This window comes from Stenella coeruleoalba (genome assembly GCF_951394435.1).
Source record: "Stenella coeruleoalba genome assembly, chromosome: 6".
In the NCBI taxonomy this organism is placed as follows: domain Eukaryota; kingdom Metazoa; phylum Chordata; class Mammalia; order Artiodactyla; family Delphinidae; genus Stenella; species Stenella coeruleoalba.
This window is the reverse complement of record NC_137151.1, coordinates 74,529,963-74,550,086: the sequence shown is the minus strand read 5'-3', so window position 1 is coordinate 74,550,086 and position 20,124 is coordinate 74,529,963. Positions and strand designations below refer to the sequence as shown.

General features: G+C 44.2%; 1 protein-coding gene across 13 annotated transcripts in view; it reads left to right on the top strand.

Annotated features, from left to right (window-relative positions):
- Positions 1 to 7,094: 7,094 nt before the first annotated feature.
- Positions 7,095 to 20,124, top strand: part of SESTD1 (SEC14 and spectrin domain containing 1) — a 262,393-nt gene continuing 249,363 nt past the window's right edge. For 9 of the 13 annotated variants that reach the window (XM_079923849.1, XM_079923850.1, XM_079923864.1 and 6 more), the window contains exon 1: positions 11,477 to 17,429. The gene's annotated coding sequence lies outside the window, so the exon portion shown is untranslated. Of the gene's footprint in view, positions 7,234 to 11,476; positions 17,430 to 20,124 lie in introns of those variants that run through there. The other 4 variants (XM_079923858.1, XM_079923862.1, XM_079923863.1 and 1 more) reach the window with 4 other exon arrangements.

Genomic DNA, 20,124 nt, shown 5'->3' with positions numbered 1-20,124 from the left:
GTGGGATGAACTGGGAGACTGGCGTTGACATATATACACTAATATGTATATAATAGATAACTAATGAGAACCTGCTGTATAGCGCAGGGAACCCTACTTAGTGTTCTGTGGTGACTTAAATGGGAAGGAAATCCAAAAAAGAGGGGATATATGTATACATATAGCTGATTCACTTCACTGTACAGTAGAAACTAACACAACATTGTAAAACAACTATACCCTAATAAAAATTTTTTTAAAAAAAGGTAAATAGAGGAACAAAGTTACTTCTGATTTAAGAGAAATAAGAGAAAATAGGTTTTAGGTGTTTATGGAAGATTGCTCCTAGTTCTTAGGTAGCAATTCTAGAAAAGTAAGAGGATATCTGAAGGTGGCTTTCAAAGCAAGATCTCTAAAATTTATCCATTATTGCTGTGGACTAGGAAAAGCATGGCTATAAGCAAATGTAGGAGAATACTCTAGAATACATCTCAAGGAAGCTCTCTATCCCTTGATTCTAATTTCTAATAAACCTACTATATTACTAAAATTTGGCTACAATAATACTTGATTTATAAATCAGGGAATAAGTTGTCCAAATAAGTTTATTTTTCACATACACAAATCTTAGTCCCTTCAGAACCACATTTTCTTGGTTTTATTTAAACTTGTGGATGGAACCTTTTCTAAAAGTTGTTATCTATTGTCCTGCCTTCTTAAGCATTATATACTGTCTGTAATATTTTCTTGATGATTCAAGTTCATCATTAAAACCATCATTTGTGACACATGTAGATGATGTCATATAGTTATGCAAAGAAAAATGGACAAAAATCAGAATTCCCAAATTCCAATCCCCAGAGCCTACCCTTACTGACACATTATCTTAAGCAAGTTTGAGACTCAGTATCCTCATCTATAAAATGGGAATGATACTACTTGTCCTGCATATATCAAAATGTTTTGTGAAGATCCAATAAAAACAATAATAATAAATGCTCAGTAAATTTTTAGCTATCATATTATTGGCATGACAAGCACTGCACACACCTGAGAAACAGATGAGGAACTGAAGTTCCAGAGATGAAGTAACTCACATGTTTATCCCGGACAGCCTCCTGCCAGCTCCCATGTTCTCCATGACTGCTCACTAATGTCAGAGCATTAGACTCCTCATCTAAATCCTAGGAACAATTTGTAGAAACCCAGGGCTCGTGAACTACTTCCAGAAGTTCCTGCTGAGATATGACACCTGAGTAATAAAAATGGGAAAGAGCTTTCAGTTTAGTCCCCTTTAGCAGCCACTTATTGTTGATGTCAGACTCTGGAAAGACAATGATAAGAATTGTTAAGAATGGATAAGAATGGTTCCTGCCTTCACTTCAATGTTCCTTAAAATGCTGGGAAGTAAGGGAGTAGTAGAGGGAAGAAGCAGCTGTGAAGACAACACATGTGAACACTATTCTAGTACATAATAAGAGCAAGTGGAAGACAACGAACCCAATGGGTTAGGTGGCACATGTGCAGAGTGAGTAGACGTCAAGGAAAACTTCCTGGAGGACAGGATAGCTAAAATGGCAAGAAGAGAAAGCATTCCAAAGAGAAGGAATGGCGTGAGCAAAGGCAAAGAATTATGAAATACAGTGTGAAGGGAATAGTGAGGGGGTTATGTGACCTGAAAATGAGATACAGGAGGGATAAGAGTAGGCTGGGAGATAGTCACGGATCAGTCATGAAGAACCTCATGTAGAAGTCCAAGTGAAATCTTGTAGCTTGTGGGATCATTAGAGGATTTTAACTGGGAGTAATATCAGATTTGCGTTTAGGGAGATCTTTGTGGCAGAAATATAAAGTAGGGGTTGGAGAAGTTTATGTGGACAGAGAGACAGTTATGCGGCCACAAGAATGACCTGAACTAGGGCCTCAGTAATAAAAAACTATAAAATACTCTGGACAGCAAAAAATGCTATGTGAAAACTAAGCAGCAGCTGCATGATGCTACTGTATTTAAGCAACTCAAGAGCGAAAATAATGGGGCTGGGACCAAGGTAGAGACTCACTCGTACTCAATGAAAGTGTTCACCTTTGTAATCCCCATGCATCCAGCATGGTACCTTGCACTAGTGAATCCCGATAAATGAATGAATGATGGGCACCAAGTCAGGGATGCTCGATATGTAAAACTATTTGCCCTCATCCTAAATAGTCCCAAACTATCATATTCTCTCTGAATTCCATTGGTTACTTTTTTGATGTGTCATTTTCCTTAGTCACTCCTCTAAGTTTCCGTAAATGAAGAACCAGAGAAGCAAGACTGTTAGAACTGTGTGTAAAATAAGAAGAGAGCTCCCAGAGCAGCCTGAGGGATGGTCCCAGGAGGAAAGTGTGTTAGAATCATTTTTAGTTTTTTGACATAATTTTAGCTGCTCAATTGCAGCATTTTTTTTCCTTTTTCCCTTTCAGGTGTTCCATAGTTTATAAGTTGAGATTGTCAAAAAATGACTTCTGGACATATATTATGAATCACTATTGCATGATAAGAATAAATAATCATCTTCATTCTACAAACCACAATGTGCCAGACACTGGTGCTGAGACTCCCACCTGGCCCTAAAGGAGCTTATTAAGACCTTCAAAGAAAGTAAAGTCTCAGGTAGTAGGTTCCTTTTCACATGTGTCTGTCTGTTTAACCTGGATTGATTTACTCTGTTTCTGGTAATACTGAGATGAGTTTATTCCAGAGGCCTTCAGTCTGGCTGAGGATCACCCGAGGAGCTTTCAAAAAAATAGCACAGCCATGGCCTCAACATCACATCAACTGAAGCAGAATCTTTGGTGGTAAGCCCCGGGCATTGTTAGGAAAACAAACAAACTCTCTAAAGTGATCTGAATGAGAAGCCAGGTTTGAGATACATTAATTATTTAGAGCTGAAAAGGGACCACACCTAGGAAGGTGAGAGGAGTTTGGTGCCCCTTGTCACTATTGAGGGCAAATATATCTCCCAAGCCTGAGGAACAACAAACAAAAAAACCCCCGCTTTCTAGGTATGTGAGTGGTGGGGGAGGGAAGAATATTTGGTTAAATGATGTATTTTTCTTTCTCAATCAAATCATTGTCTAACCCACTTAGGTGTAGACCCTATATAGAGCATTTGAGCTGTCGTTTGGCACGACATTCATGGAGATCTGGGGAGAAGAATGTTATCATTTATTACTAAACTTCTGATGGAAAAGAATAAACTCTGGAAGTAAATCTCTTAAAATTACTTATCTAAATTGGAAATTCCTGAAGTGACACAGTAATCTGTTAGACCACTGATGCTAGAGCAAATAGTATTAATTTTTTAATTGCCCACGAGGTACACAAATTCCCATATGGTTGGCTCCAAAAAATCACTGTAGGAAATTGTCATGTATTAAACTCAGGTCAGGATGGTTTTCAGATCAAATAGCTATATTTGGATGCGATAGACACATTGGCTATACCTTGATGATGATGAGGGTGGGGAAAGATGATCCCACCTACTTAATAAATAATAAGAATAAATGATAGCTAGCGACATGAGTGCTCTAAGAAGTCATGGATGCTTCTGAACCATGGCATATGTTGAACAGTCTCAGGAAGGTGATAAATGATCTTTAACTGCTTTGAACGTGAATTTTGCCGGCCTCTGTGTGCTAATGTCATCTAATTGCCACTCTGAGATCTCATGTCATCATGATCAGAATCTATAAAGTGAGCCAGAGGGGGATCCTCACACAGAGTCAGATGCTCTTTGTCGCAGCTGGAGACAACAGCAGAACCGGAATCGTATTTCATGTGACAGACAGAAAAGAAGGGGGAGCTCCCTAATTTCTATTTCCTCCTTTTGAATTTTGCCCCATTTTGCTAGCCAAGTGCAAATGCTGTGGCAAAGGCTTTCTTATTTAGGGCTGCCACTGATGAATACTAGCTCATCCTCCAACCATGAATATCTCAGAGAAAAATAGGGTGACTCCCTTTTCTGCATCTGTTACAACACTTACTAGAGCCAAGCTGGAAAACATGCATTACAGGCAGAAAAGCAATCACGTTCACCAAGGACTCCGAGCCTTGACTCTCCCATTACGTAGCTCTTCCTATATTAGTCATTGAAGAGAGAAACCAACAGGTGATGGAAGGCCTCCTGCTCATGTTTTCAACTCCCTCACACCTGGAAGCTAAGCCCTGCCATCTGTGAGTGTGGAGGATATGAGCTGGGTTTGCACAATAAAGCTGGTGGATGTGACTAGCTGGGGTGTCCCAGGGCAGGTGGAGCTGCACCTGTGGGATTGACTTCCTGAGGCCTGAAGCAATGGCCCACAGGCCTCCCCACTCAGCGTTTGATTCTCACGGCCTGCTCGCCCACTCTCAGCATCTCAGAAAGTAAGTAAAATACTGCTTGTTACAAGCAAACAGAGTAGAGCCAAGCTCTTAGGCAATGCTGGAACTAGACAGAAGGGCGAGTCAGAACCCTTGGAGGCAGGAGCAATCTGGCATTTAGGAAGACCAGAAGTCAAATTTGAGGAGCAAGCGCTGCTTCAGCTGCCAGGGCTCTGAGGCCAGGAAGCCTGCCTTGTCCACACAGCCTCCTCTTCTGGACAGTTCTCTCAAGAAAGGGAACAGTTTGGAGTGATTGCAAACGTGCTTGGCTCCATTCACAACAGCAGTGGGAAAACTTGATCCACCATGTGCCCAATGCAGTGCATTTTTAAAAAATTAATTATTATTTTTTTGTCTGTGTGGGGACTTCGCTGCTGCGCACGGGCTTTCTCTAGTTGCAGCGAGCGGGGGCTACTCTTCGTTGTGGTGCGCAGGCTTCTCACTGCGGTGGCTTCTCTTGTTGCGGAGCATGGTCTCTAGGCGGGCGGGCTTCAGTAGTTGGGGCTCACAGGCTCTGGAGCGCAGGCTCAGCAGTTGTGGCGCACGGGCTTAGTTGCTCCGCGGCATGTGGGATCTTCCCGGACCAGAGCTCGAAGCTGTGTCCCCTGCATTGGCAGACAGATTCTTAACCACTGTGCCACCAGGGAAGCCCTGCAGTGCAGTTTTTAATTTCCTTCTCTGGGGAGCAGATGGGAACCATTACAACAAAAGGATCCAAAAGAAGAAAAAAGCTCACAGGTTTGCTGCTCCTATAAGGAAAAGGGGAGCAGTTTCCTACTATCCCCAAAGACACTTAGAAGGAAATGGAATATTCTAGGAAAAGATATGCAGGCTATTTGTTAATTAACTGAACCACTTTGGAGCAAAAAGAAAAAAAATACAAAAAGGATGGAATTAAGTATTAATCAACACAAATTAAAGAAGTATGAGGCTCCCTTGGAGATAAAGCCTCCTCCCAAATGTCCTGCTGGCCCCTGGCCCCCTCCCACCCCACGACCATGCTTAACCTGGGGGTACCCTCTCCCAGGTGAGGACCATTCCGTAGCTTTAAACCAGTGCCCACAATCCCACTGGAGCTCAGTTTCAGGAGGCTCATGGTAGGTGTGCCTCTGAATGCCAGGACCTCCACATCTCACTAGTAGTCTTTGAACTGTGTCTCGCTCAGCAGCTTACTCTATTTAGTAAATTCCCCCTGACTTGATTGCAGGAATCATGAAGATGAAATGTTGCCATTTTATTTGGTTATTTTACCTGTTCCCAGGCAATGCAGATAGGCAGTAAAATTAATTAAATCAATACTCTCAGTTACCACTCCTACAATTTCCCCAGAATAAGTTGTCACTTTCTCTAAGAGGATTTTTTTCCCCAAGGCTGTTTTAAAATGGCAATACAACCTCTACTACAAATGCAGGAGGACTGGCAACAAAATGTGCAAACTTACCTTTTCTATATTTAATTAAACTCATGTACCAAGGAGGTCTTTTGGAGCCATAGTCTTCAACTGAGTTTAGGCATGTTTGGAGAGTTTTGCAGGGGGTGAGGGTGAGAAAAGTCTATTTGCAGAGCAGAGCAAACAGACTTCTCTCACTGCCGCCTGCCCCAAGTGGAGGGGCCTAAAGAGTCCCCTGGGAAAGAGGACAGAGCAATGGGGTGAGGAGTTTAACGTCATAACAAAGCTTGGAGGGGGGAGATTTTTTTTTTTTTGCGGTACGCAGGCCTCTCACTGTTGTGGCCTCTCCTGTTGCGGAGCACAGGCTCCGGACGCGCAGGCTCAGCGGACATGGCTCACAGGCTCAGCCGCTCCACGGTATGTGGGATCATCCCGGGCCGGGGCACGAACCCGCGTCTCCTTCATCGGCAGGCGGACTCTCAACCACTGCGCCACCAGGGAAGCCCCGGGAGATAGTTCTTAATCTTTCAGCTTGGGGACCCCTTTAAGTATCTGCTGAAAGAACATGACCCTCTCCATAGAAAAATTTACATTCTCACCTACAACACTCAATTTCTTACACAATCACAGAGGCCTTCTCAGACTCCTGGAAACCTATCTATGATTTTGTGGACTCAGGGAAGCATTTTCCTTGAAGTTCCTGATTCTTGAGAATTGACTGAGAACAGCACAGCACCCGCTACCTGATGCCCTGGCTGCAGGCCTACTCCTGGGCAGAGAGGAGGCTACGGTCCTCAATGCTGTAACACGCTGTAACAGAGTGACCCTGCTTTGACATCCTGTTTCTGTATTTCATTTCAGGGGTAAAGAGTTTTTCACCCACTCCACCCCAGGCACTTGAGGGACAGCCACCAGCACTGGACTCTGTGCCCAGCAGAACACAGATGCCATGGAAGTGCCGCACATGTGGAAACCCCATAGGAGAGCTCCCCAAAGTGTTATCAGCCCCCCTCAAGCCCAGCCCCAACAGGGGTCCTCCTGCCAGTGTCACTTGCGCCAATAGAACGAAGAGACCCAGTTTGGTTCAGAAGCAAAGGAAAGCTTTATTCTTTAAGCAAAGAATGGAAAGGTGTGAGCTGACAGGCTGTGGGCGGGGCTGCTTTATAGGGATCTGGGCAGCAGGCCAGGGAGGGGGCGGAATTCTCGCTGGGCGGGCGCAGCTGCGCAATTCACGGCTCCAGATCGTAGTGCGTGGTGCGTGTGTGGTGCGTGCTGCGTGCGTGCTGCGTGCGTGCGTGCTGTGCGCGTCTCTGCAAGGGGCCCGCCGCCACCATCTTGAATTGAGGTGTCTTGGGCGTCCTTTTCGCCCTGGGAACTTCTTTCTGAAGTGCAAGGGGCAAGCCCTCTGCACGCAGCACCCCGTGAGCAAGTGAAACTGGACTAAGCGCAGAGGAAGAAAAAGGTTAGACTATTTTGTTACCCAGATTCTGTATTTCCCGGGAATTGTTAATGGGCCTTGCTGGTGACACATCCCTTTTCCGTCTTGTCCTGCTCCTTATTCTTGAGAGGCACTGAGGGGCACAGGTCCGTCTTCTGTAACTACTCCCTGCTGATTTGGGGCATCATCATAACCCAGGGTAGAGGAGGAGAACGTCTCCCCAGCTGCCTTTAGATGTGTTTGTCACCAGCTCTCAGCCTTAACTGTTCGCATCCCTGAGCAACCACCATTTGGAGCTTTATAGATTCTAACCTTTTGGAGACAGTTTGGCATGCATGGCCCAAGTATTAGCAAGAGAATAATGGTCATTAAGGGGCCGAGGAAGAGTAGAAACCAAGAGACGCTAGGGAGGTCCTGCTTTGCCCCACTCCAAATTTGTTCGGCCAGATTAGGCTGCCTGGTTTCTGCTGGACAAGTTGCGGTTTTTCAGTAGTCTGTCTGCACTTCCTTCAATTAAGCCGCTTGCATTAACATAAAAATAGGACTTCGTATTGGCCAGTGTATAGGCCCCTACCTGGTCAGCTAATCTAGAGCAATTTTGTTTTCTAGGACAATCCTGACCAGTGAGTCAATAGACTTTTGTAATAGCTTGAAGTCAAGGCCCGTCCCATTGGCCACTGTCTCCACGGTGGCTGTTATCTTCTTTATGGTGACAGTGTTATATACGGTTTCCCTGGCCAAGGTCACTAGCACCCCTGTGAGTACAGTGATTCCTGAAATTAGTAGTCCTGCCGCTCTCTTGAAACATCATGGCTTCTCCTTTTTGTTCATGGTCTGATTGTAAACTTTTTTTTTTTTTTTTTTTTTTTGCGGTATGCCGGCCTCTCACTGCCGTGGCCTCTCCTGTTGCGGAGCACAGGCTCCGGACGCGCAGGCTCAGCGGCCATGGCTCACGGGCCCAGCCGTTCCGCGGCATGTGGGATCTTCCCGGACTGGGGCACGAACCCGTGTCCCCTGCATGGGCAGGTGGACTCTCAACCACTGCGCCACCAGGGAAGCCCCTGATTGTAAACTTTAATCAGCCTCGGATCTGGCCCTACTGTTCCAATGGTGATATAGCCTCTTACCTTGGTGTTCTCCAAGCACTGGGATGCCCAGCCTCTTGTTGAGTTTGGGCGCTTACCTAAGAACATGAACCCTTCTTATAAACACACCAGTCCTGTGCCATTACCTTGAGTTCTTTTTTAAAAATTAATTAATTGTTTGTTTGTTTGTTTTTGGCTGCGTTGGGTCTTCGTTGCTGTGCACGGGCTTTCTCTAGTTGTGGCGAGCAGGGGCTACTCTTTGTTGCGTTGCGCAGGCTTCTCCATGCTGTGGCTTCTCTTGTTGCAGAGCACGGGCTCTAGGCATGGGGGCTTCAGTAGTAGCGCATGGGCTCTAGAGCACAGGCTCAGTAGTTGTGGCTCACGGGCTTAGTTGCTCCGCGGCATGTGGGGTCTTACCAGACCAGGGCTCGGACTCGTGTCCCCCGCGTTGGCAGGCGGATTCTTATCCACTGTGCCACCAGGGAAGTCCTTACCTTGAGTTCTTGAACGGCTGGTACTGTGGTGCTCTATCCACACTGGTATATCTAAGGTCTTACTGGGGCGTCCAAGTATCCTTCTCAGCTGTGTTTTTCTCTTTCGGACTGCGTAATTTACATATTTTGGGGGCTGTTTGTATTCTCTATCATTAAGTGTCACAACTGGCACCATCAGCCTGTCTACAGTTTGGAACTCGGATATGGTTCCCATTGCAGGTTGTAAGTTGTACTGTCCAGTTTGTAAGGGTGATATTGCCCACCAGGTAGGATTGACACCAGTATATGCGAATTGTTCCTAAAAATGAAGGTGTCTAGGTCTTTTGCTTATAGGCAAAAGTGTGCCCTGATGTTGAGGCTCACTGCTGTGGTTGGGTTTATATTGGGATTGTCCACTGGGAGGAGGGTGTTATTTAGTACTTCCTTCTCAGTTTTCAGGGTTCCTCTTAAATACGTCTGATGGTCCTTTCCTCTTTCAGGTTGGGAGTGATAGATCCAACAATCAGTGAAGTTCCATACTTCCTAAATATCCCTGGTCACGCTTTTGTTGTTTTCCCACTTGGGGAATGGGTCTACCATACGTAAGTTCATACACACTTAACTTTAACTTATCTCTTGGAGCTAACTGCATGCAGAGCAGGGCAACTGGGAGTAACTCAATCCAGTTTTCTTGAGTCTCCTAGCATAGCTTGGCTAAGGTTCATTTTAAGGTCTGATCAGATCTCTCTACTTTCCCTGATGATTGGGGTCTCCAGGCTGAGTGCGAGGTCCATTTTATGCCCAGGGCACTTGTTATCGTTTTTGTCACTTATGACACAATGCCGGGCCATTATCACTTTGTAGGGATCCTGGGAGCCCAAACCTGGATATTATCTCTTTTAAGAATGCATTAGCCACTTTGGCTGCGGTTTCAGTTCTAGTGGGGAGCACTTCTACTCACCTTGAAAACACGTTCACTAGCAACAGCTTTCTACCTGAAGCTGCCTGATGCTCTCGGCATGAGAGCTATATATCTCTCTGGTTTGAGTGGGCCTTATCTGGGGGCCTCAGGGGGCCTGGTTTTGGGGTTACTCACTGTGTAGATGGGGACTGTCTCAACTATCTGACTGATTTTTCTTTTCATGCCAGGAGTTACCATGACCTCAACTAACCAATTATACAGGGCTTCACTCCATTAGTGAATTCCTTGTTGAACTTTCCTGATGTCTTGACAAGCTGCAGTTTGGGGAAAGAAGCATGGCCCTTGTTCACTAACTAGCCACACATGGCCTCCTAGATCTCTACTGAAGCCCCACTTTGGGACTTTGTCTGATTCTTCCTTTGTGTAGATTGAGGAGTAATTGGATGGATCTGGCCTTCGAGGTATGAGGGTAGTTGACAAGTTACTGACTGGTTCTAGGGCTGCCCTTTTGGCAGCTGTATCTGCCTTGTTGTTTCCCCTTATTAACTCTGTATCCCCCTTTTGTTGATCCCTACAATTAGTCCCTGCCACCTTTTTTGGAAGCTGCGCTGCTTCTAAGAACTTAAGTATGCTCAAGCCACGTTTCACCTGTTTATTCTCACAGGTGAGAGCATATCTCTTTCCATTCAAATAGCCCTGTATAATGTAGAATGGCATACCAGGAGTCTGTGTAAACATTTGAGATCTTCCCAGTCCCAAGCTCTAAGGCTTGGGTGAGGACCATCAGCTTGGCCTTTTGAGCAGAAGTCCCTGGCATTAGGCTTCATGCCTCTATGACCTGGATCTGGGAGGTGGCTGCGTATGCTGCCAGCCTTTCTCCCTCTCGTAAACCTGCTCCCATCTGTGAACCATTCCTCTTCAGCGTTCAGGAGAGGCTCACTTCCTAGTTGGGGCAACTGGAATAGATCATGTCTGTTGTTTCTATACAGTCATGCTCCTGGGGTCCCGTTTCTATGCGTAGCAGGGTGACAGGATTTATCGTGTGACAGGTTTCTATGGTAACCACTGGCTTGTCTAAAATCATAGCCCAAACTTGAATCGACCTTATGGGGAATAGCCATTCTGCTATATTAGAACTTACTAAAGCCTGAACCTGGTGTGAGGTCCATATAGTGACCGGCTGACCAAACATTAACTTTTCAGCCTCCTTTAGCAGGGTTGTAGTAGCTGCTACTTACCATAGGCAAGGAGGCCATCCCTTAGCAGTTTGTTTTTTTAATAAGTTTATTTATTTATTTTTTATTTATTTATTTTTGGCTGTGTTGGGTCTTTGTCGCTTTGCACAGGCTTTTCTCTGGTTGCGGTGTGCGGGCTACTCATTGTGGTGGCTTCTCTTGTGTGGAGCACGGGCTCTAGGTGTGCAGGCTCAGTAGTTGTGGCTCACAGGCTCTAGAGCCCAGGCTCAGTAGTTATGGCGCATGGGCTTAGTTGCTCTGCGGCATGTGGGAGCTTCCTGGACCAGAGATCAAACCTGTGTCCCCTGCATTGGCAGGCAGGTTTTTAACCACCAGGTTTTAACTCCCTGCACCACCAGGGAAGTCCCGTGGTCCCAGTTTTTGAGCTCATATTCCAAGGGTGATTTCCCTGTCTCTCATGAATGTAAAGGTCAAAGGGTTTGGCTAAATCTTGTGGGGGGTGGGGAAGGGTGGGGTGGGGCAGTGCGCAAAACAGGGGCCTGAAGTAATTGCTTTTTTAATTCTTAAAAGGCCCTTTTGCATTCTGAATTCCATTCAAAAGGATAATCATCCTTCCAACTTTTCATATAGAGGCCTAGCTATTAGACCCTAGCCAGGGATCCAGATGTGGCAAAACCTGGCCATCACCAGGAAACCCCTAAACTGTCTTCTGGTTTTAGGAGGAGTGAGGCTGCAAATGGCTTCTTCCCTTTTCTGGGGTAGGCTTCTCTGACCTGCTATGAGAATGAAGCCTAGGTAGGTCACTCTAGCTTGTGGTATTTGAGCCTTTTCCTTCGACACCTTATATCCTTTATGGGCTAGATGGTTCAGAGGGGTTACGGTATTTTTGTCAGAGGCCTCCTCAGTAGGGCTGGCAATCAGAATGTCTTCTACATGCTAGAGGGGGGGTTCCCTCTTCTAGATGTAGATCTTTTAGGTCTTTAGCTAAATTTTCCCCAAAGGTGGTGGGGAATCTTTGAACCCTGTCCAGCAGCATTGTTTTTGTTGTGTGTTTGGGTCTTGCCACTCGAAAGCAAAGTTTCTTGCAACTCTGGGACTATTGGAATACAGAAGAAGGCATCTTTTAAATCTAATACAGAATACCAGGTCCTGGTGGATGGTAGAGTGGCCAGCAGGGTATAGGGATTAGGAACTACTAGATGTATATCTTAAGTGGCCTCACTGACTGCCCTGAGGTCCTGTACCATCCAGTATTCCCCAGTGGGTTTCTTTACAGAGAGGAAGGGGGTATTACAGGCTGATTGGCATGATCTAAGACGACTCTGGTCAGTTAGGCCTTGTGTAATAGGGGCAGTGCCCAACAAGGCCTCTTGGTGGAGAGGGTATTGTTTTCTGTTGGGTCATGTATGTGCAGGTTTTAGGTGGACTGTCACGGGACTGGCTCCTACAGCTTATCCCACCTGTCCCTGGGATTTACTCTGGGAAGTTCAGCTTGCTCTGTCCGGGGAGGTTTGTCCTCAGCCATTAACATTATCATTTTGTGCCCCCTGTTAGGAGAATGCCAGTCTTCAGTTTGTCTCCCATTAGGTAGCTAGTACCTCAGAATTGCCTTCCCTTCCAATGACTCAGGGTCGCTAGTAGTACAGAGTTGGAAGCATTCCGTGAGGCGCTCTAGGAATCCCAAGGGTTCTCTTTTGGCTTCTGATTGATCTTCTTTATCTTCAGGATGCACCCTAATGGGCGCTCCTTCAGTGTGGTGGATGTTTGGTTCCCCATGCTTTAGATGTTCTGTTTTGAATTTATCTCCAACTACCAAGGAGGTGGTTAGGGTGATTTTTTGGCATGCAAATGCCACAGGATTTGAGTGGGCTAAGAATGCAAGGATTCCCACAGGGTACTAACCAGCTCACTGGGGCAGTTGATGCTTTGTGCTAACAGTGGGAGGAGAGCCTCTGGGACCTTGGCCAATAAAGAATACCCAAGGTTCACCTCATAAACACAAGAGGGAAGGAGCTTGAAGGATTGCCAGAGTGGAAGAATCTGAAGAGAGATCAGAGGAAAAGTCGAGCAGTAGGGTGTTTCCTGTTCTTGCCAGTAGTCCACAGGGCTTCCCGATAGCAGGGTTTCCTGGTCTTGCAAGTGGCTCACGGGGCTTCCCAGCTCACTTCAGAGAAAATAGTGCTAACTGGAAGAGAGATCAAGCCACTGGTTGCATACCTACCTTGGGACCCTTTCCCACCAGGCATCCCCATTGTCCTTTCCTGAACTTGGATTGAGTGTCCTTGTTCCATTTTGTCAGTCGGTCCTCATTACCTGGGCCCTTTCCTGATCTCACCCATAGGCTCACGCAGCTGGCTGCTTTCCTTTTCTAAGCCAAAAATGCCTGTGGAGAATGCTACCATTGACCCGTGGAGGTTGGCAAGGAAGGCAAAATCTGCTATTGCCTTGTACGGGGGTCAAGCGTACAGCACTACTGGTGAGACAGTGGACAAGACTGCCATGGTTTCTTCCCACCCACAAGTCCACACCTCCCCAGGTCACCCACTGTGGGATGGCCAGCCAGAGGCAATGGGCTAGCACGCATGAGTCTCAGTCTCTGATCCTCAGTGATGCCACAGTATGATCCCCTCAAGGGGGCACAGTCCATATTACTCTGGAGGTTATGCTGTGTGCTCACTACACTCAGATATTGGGTTGTTGAGCAGAGTTACTGCTGTTACACACTGTCAGAGTGTACTCAAAATCAGAGGCAATCATTCCCAAGCAAACCTACCAAACCTTCTGCTGTCCTCCCATTGGAGCCATAGTGAGTCTGGAGCCTGGGGGGTGGGTGCAGGCAGAAGGGCCACGGTCAATCCCTTCATGGTTGCCAGAAATGTGTTACTGACTCTCCCGAGTCTGTCCCCAACAAGGGTCCTTCTGCCTGGTGTTACTCACATCAATAAAATGAGACTGAGTTTGGTTCACAAACACAGGAAAGTTGTATTCTTTGATCTAAGAATGGAGAGGTGTGAACTTGTACTCTAGAGTACACGCTCTCCCTGACAGGCCATTGCCAGGCCTGCTTTATAGGGTTCTTGTCAGTGGGGAGTGGGAGAAGTTCTGGCAGATCAGGTGCAGCATTTTTGTACCCAGTATGCCACTGCCATCTTGACGTGTCATATGCAGCACTTCTGCGTACGGTCCACCAAGCTGAAGTGCCAGGCACAGCCATTCCCACTAAGAACTCTGGTCTGGCCTCTGCACATGGAACCCCGTGAGCAAGTGAAACTAGACTAAACATAAAGGAAAAAAAAAGTTAGACTTTATTTTATTACCCAGATTCTATTTTTATTCCCTGAAAATAGTTAATGGGATTTACTGGTGACAAAAGCCTTGGGAGCTGGGACTCAAGCAAACAAGGGCACTGGCACCACGCCAGTAAAAAGTGGGTATAAACACTTCAGTGGTCTCATTTGTTCCCACAGGCTGGTGAGGCCTGGGGACATTCAAGTTATACCTAATAATTACCTTTTTTAAAGTATTATTTGGGATTTGTTACTGGAAAATGTGAGCCTAAGATACAGGGGCATTTCTGGAATAAAGAAGGGAGGCTTTCAAAACCCCAGTTTATTGAACTAATTTATTTTTAGCACTTCTCTATTTAATATTGTCACAATGATTAAAATAAATACTGAAGGCAGTCTTTGAACTAGACAGCTTTGAACACAACCCTCAGGAAGGTGTGTGGTGGGGTAGATGGATGTTTCCAACTTGAGAGTTCTATGAGGGGCTGGACATGTCGGTGAGTAAGTCGGGGTGGAGGCTGGGGGGGACGCAGTGATTTAACATGCAGGTGTTCATTCAAGCCCACAGTGTCAGGAAGCCATAGGCACTTGCTGAATTTTAAGACTAAGACTAAGATTAGGCCTGCTCCCCAAAGAACCTCAGTAATTGAGAGATTATTGTATTTTGGCTACTCTTTTCATTTCTCTACCTCCCTACTCCAGTTTACCAGCATTTTTTTCTTTCAGTGCACTGAACCGTCTTACGATGGCATTGGCAAAAAAGAGAATTGCAACACAATTGTTATTAGAATCTATGCTCTCAATGTAATGGGGGAGGGTGGTGCAGGGTGCCTAAAATAGAGCAAATTTAGATTCTGCTTGAGTTCACCTGTGAACTTGAGCAGGTCAGTTAACCAGTCCTGTTTCCTTAGATGAAAGATGAGGGGTTCTAATAGATTATCTCAAGTGTACCTTCTAACCATAATCATGACTATAATACCTTGATTTTGTATGAATCTTTGATAGTCCCAAATCACTTTCTCTCATTTAATCTAGCCTACTCCTTAAGAACACAGGTTCCGGAGTCAGACTGCTTGCCTGGGTTCAACTTCTGGTTGTACCTCCTATCAACTGTGTGACCTAGGGCAAATACTAACCTCTCTGTGCCTCGGTTTCCTCATTTGTAAAATGGAAATAATAATTCCTCATATGATTGCTATGAGGATTAAATTAGTTGTCACATATAATAAGCTTAGAACCATATTTGTTTGGTATAGCATAACTGCTCAGTGAATATAAATGTTAATTGTTTATATTTATTTTTTAATTTAATCCATATCTGGGTCAGTGCCTCCTTTTAATTTTTCATTTGATTTCTTTCCTTTAATATTTTATTATCCATCTTTTGGGGGCTCTATTTTATCACTCATGGAATTATTTAATAGGGTTAATAAATTTGAGTTTGTAATGGCTAGCTTAATTGCATCCTTTAGCTGATGGCTGGGAGATAGTTTGAAGTTTGAAGTTGATACTCGTGATATCATTTGTAACTGTTCTTTTGTCCCATTTGTACCACTCAAATGCCTATAATATCTTAAGTAGTTTATTTTCCTCATAAATAGAATCCAGCGAGTAGGTCAGCCTATACATGGAACAGAGCCACTCCTGCATGGAGGTGAAATGGCTGAGCACCTATAAAGTGACATTTAAGAGGCACTAAGAGTCCTACCTGCAAATAACTCTAACCACGTATAACTTCTAACCATCTCATCCTCCTGCCAGTGTCAGTGTTTGCTTCTCCATAGTCTGAAATATCTACTGTGACTGTTTTGGTGACCAAAGTATAAGTCACTGCTTTGGAGCCATAGGGAAGAAACTGCTTCTAGAAGTTACAGATATCACACACACACTGTAAGTTTACTTTTCAAGGCATTTTAATGTGAATGTTCTCACGTGTACCTCCCAATACACTTGAAGAACCCGGTAATATTATCACGATGTTACAAATGAGGAAACAGAGAGAAAAGCTAAAAGAATTGGCCATCACTTTGCTGAGCAGCCAATAAATGCTCAGCATGGTCTCCAGAGGGGCTTAAAATAGAAAAACTAAATTTAAAAGAGTTAACAATTTAGCTTTGCTTCCTTTGCTCCGTTGGAAGTTAGGAATTGTGTTTAGAATTTCAAGATATCTTGGATTAGTCACCTTAAAAAGTGGAGAGAACCAACTATGGAGGACAGGAAACCAAAGCCAGGTGAGTTTCAGAGGGGAGGTCAAATGGAGGAGGGTATCAATACATGATTCTGATGACCAATATAGTCCACAGTGAAGGTCCTTAGTAAACCCAGAGCTATGCCAAAAGATGGGTGAGGGAAGATGGACCCTGACTGCAGGGTCAGATCCCCAACAGTGGACAGTGTGTCCTGAGACCAGTAAGGAACGGCACTAAGGAATGGAGGAGAGCTTAAACCAGCTTTATTAGGGAGCGCTCCCGGGCGAGGTTCACTGGTCCGAGAGAAACGGGCCAGAGAAGTCGCGCCCGGGCGAGGGTTTGGGCAGAATTTATAGGGGAAGAAGGAAAAGGGGTGTGGTGAATCCGGGAGGGCGCAGGTTATTCCTTATTTGGTGGTCTTTTCGGGTATCGTGGGGGACCGTTAGTCCTGCCCCTCGAAAGGCAGGAAGGCTGGGACGGGTGGAAAGTCCCCAGCTCAGTTCTTGGAACTGGGTGGTCCGGAAAGTCTCCAGGTCAGTTTCAACCTGTGAGTCTGATTGCGTTCCCCTGCCTCGGGCCAGTTGGCCTTACAAGACCTGCCCATGAGGTTATAAAGGCAAGGTTCTAGGTGCTGATTTACACAGAAACTGGAACTTCTGCCCCATTCTGACTACAGGATCAGATGACGGCTTGGCTTATTGATCATCGGAAAAACTTCCCTGATATTGCCTGATTGTGCTGATTGATTTTATGTGTCAACTTGGCCGGGCCATAGTGCCCAGATATTTGGTCAAACATTCTGCATGTTTCTGTGAATGTGTTTTTTGGATGACACTAACATTTAAATCAGTGGACTTTGTTAAAGTAGATTACTCTCCATAATGTAGGTCGACCTCATCCAATCAGTCGAAGGCCTTAGTAGAACAGAGTCTGACCTCCCTCAGCAAGAAGGAATTCTGCCAAAAGATTGCCTTTAGACTAGGACTGCAACTCTCCCCTGGGTCTCCAGCCTGCCAGCCTACCTTAAGGATTTTGGACTTACCGAAGACTGAAAGCCTCCACAGTCATGTAAGCCCATTTCCTTAAAACCAATCTCTCTATATATTTTCTAAAATTTTTATTTATGTATATTTATGTTCACACACATCCTGTTGGTTCTGTTTCTCTGTAGAACACTAATACACAGCTTTATATGTTTCAGAGCAAAACGACCACTTTCTCTGGAACCACTAAGCTTTAATATGTTTAAAGACACAAGACCTTCTACTATGTTGAGAGGCAATGCCATACAATGAGTAAGCACATGAGCTCTGGCTGGTTTGAATCCTGGCTCCATCATTTCCTGTAAATTGACAGCAATAACTTAACCTCTCTGGTCCTCAGTTGTTCTATCTGATAATAATAGCTTCTATCTCATAGAGTTCTTAAGGGTGTAAATGAGCTAATATGCATAAAACATTTAATACAGAGTCGAGAACTTAATAAACTCCCAATAATGTTAGCTATTATGTTTCTTTCTCTCCATATCTGGGGAATTCATATTAAGTCAGGAATGAACAGGCCGAAGATTCAGAATCTGAAGAATTCCCTATTAAGCTGCTGTACCAACATATTGTGTGATTTCCATGAGGCCTCCATTTCTCTGCTATAAAATGAAGTAAAACAGATGGGTTGTGAGTTAATGAGTATATAAAACACTGTGAAGTCCTTACATAAAAGGTGCCCCTGAGCATTATTATCACATGGCAGGCAATTGAGTGTTGTTATAGGGCAGGTTTTATATTTTTAATACATTTTTAAATGTTTTTTTGGTCACCGTGGGGTGAGGTAAACAACGTGGTGTTAGAACAGAAACTCATAAACAGTGGTATAGTCACCTCTTGGCTTGCACTGCCTTGTTACATGCAATCAACTGCCCAAAGAGTTTGAAAGACAAAAGTCCTAATTTTTCTGGGGTTTATATTTTTTCAGAATCTGGCTCTTATAAACAAGGCCATGTCAAGTCTACTTCTGTGACTTGGATAAGCTCAAGCATTACTGAGTAAATCATAGAATATCCAGCTATTCACTTTTTAATAAGCATCAAGCCAGAATCAGCATCTTTTCTCAACTGAGCTCTTTAGAGTATTTCAAAATTCCATAATACTTCCAAGGATGCCAAATCTAGTCTGCGAATTGCAAAGATGCAGTTTCCTTTCAATCATTAAAGGAAATATAATAAAAATAACCATAATTATGCCCAATATATAATAGACACTTCCAGAGGTATCATAGTTTAGAACTGGACTTGGATTTTATTATAGTTCTGTTTCTGGCACTTATTAGGTATGTGACCTTGGCAAATTACTAACCTGTTTTTTTTGTTTTTTAAAATAAGTAATTATACATAACTTGTAAGCTACTATGTGAAAAGAATCTAACCTAATGCCCAGCACGTATTAAATATTTCCTCTCCTCTGGTCCTGTGGTGAAAGATCCTGTAACCTTGGTGTGACCTAAGAGCCCTCAGTTTTTCAGGTCATTCTCTTGAGGGTTAAACTGAGTTCACATTATATAAGAGAGTTATAATTTTGATTACTGCCCCCACGCCTTCTAGCAGAATTAACAGGAATCCCTGAGACTGTTTTTTAACTCAAATTCCCCAGCTAGGAATTTTATGCAGTTATGAGAATCAATGGGACCAAAAACAGGACTCAGATAGTCTACTATTCCTAAACCTGCTACCAAGGACTGCAGGCCAGACCTGAGCCAAGCAAATTCACAGCTTCTGGCGCCCCCTGGAGGCTGCCAGCAGCATACCTCTTCATGCAAGGAACTCCAGTCTCTAAAGGGCTATAAGGGAAATTCAGAGACTCACTCTTCCATGTGTTAGAGATATATATATCTCAAGTTTTCATCATGAGACATCAACATCTAATTTGATTTTCTCATACAGAGGCATTATCTTTCTTTCTATGCTCATTAACTTTCTATGTCTTGAGATGTCTGACTCCTTTAGAAGAGTGATGATAAATATTAGAAAGAAGGTCATAAAAACCACTACCAGGGAAATGCAAATCAAAATCACAAGATACCACTTCATATTTTTTAGGATGGCTATTATAAAAAAAACAGAATAACACGTGTTGGTAAGGATGTGGAGAAGTTGGAACCCTAAGGCTTTGGTAAGGATATGGAGAAATTGGAACCCTACGGAATGTAAAATGGTGCAGCCACTATGGAAAATAGTTTAGTTGTTCTTCAAAAAATTTAAAATAGCATTGTCATGTGTTTCATCAATTACACTTCTGGGTATATACCCAAAAGAACTGAAAGCAGGGACTTAAATATTTTTATACCTGTGTTTATATAGCAGCATTATTCACAATATCCAAAAGGTGGAAACAACTTAAGTGCCCATCAGTGAGTAAATGAATAAGCAAAATGTGGTATATAAATACAATGGAATATTATTCAGCCTTAAAAATAAAGGAAATTCTGACATATGCTGCAACATGGATGAACCTTGAAGACATTATGCTAAGTGAAATAAACCAGTCACAAAAGGACAAATACTGTATGATTCCACCCCTATAAAGTACTTAGAGTAGTAAAATTCAGAGACAGAAATTGGAATGGTGGTTGGGAGGGTCTAGGAGAGGGAAAATTGGGAATTATTGTATAAAGGGTGCAGAGTTTCAGTTCTGCAAGATGAAAAAAGTTCTGGACATGGATGGTGTTGATGTTTGCACAATAATGTGAATGTGCTTAATGCCACCAAACT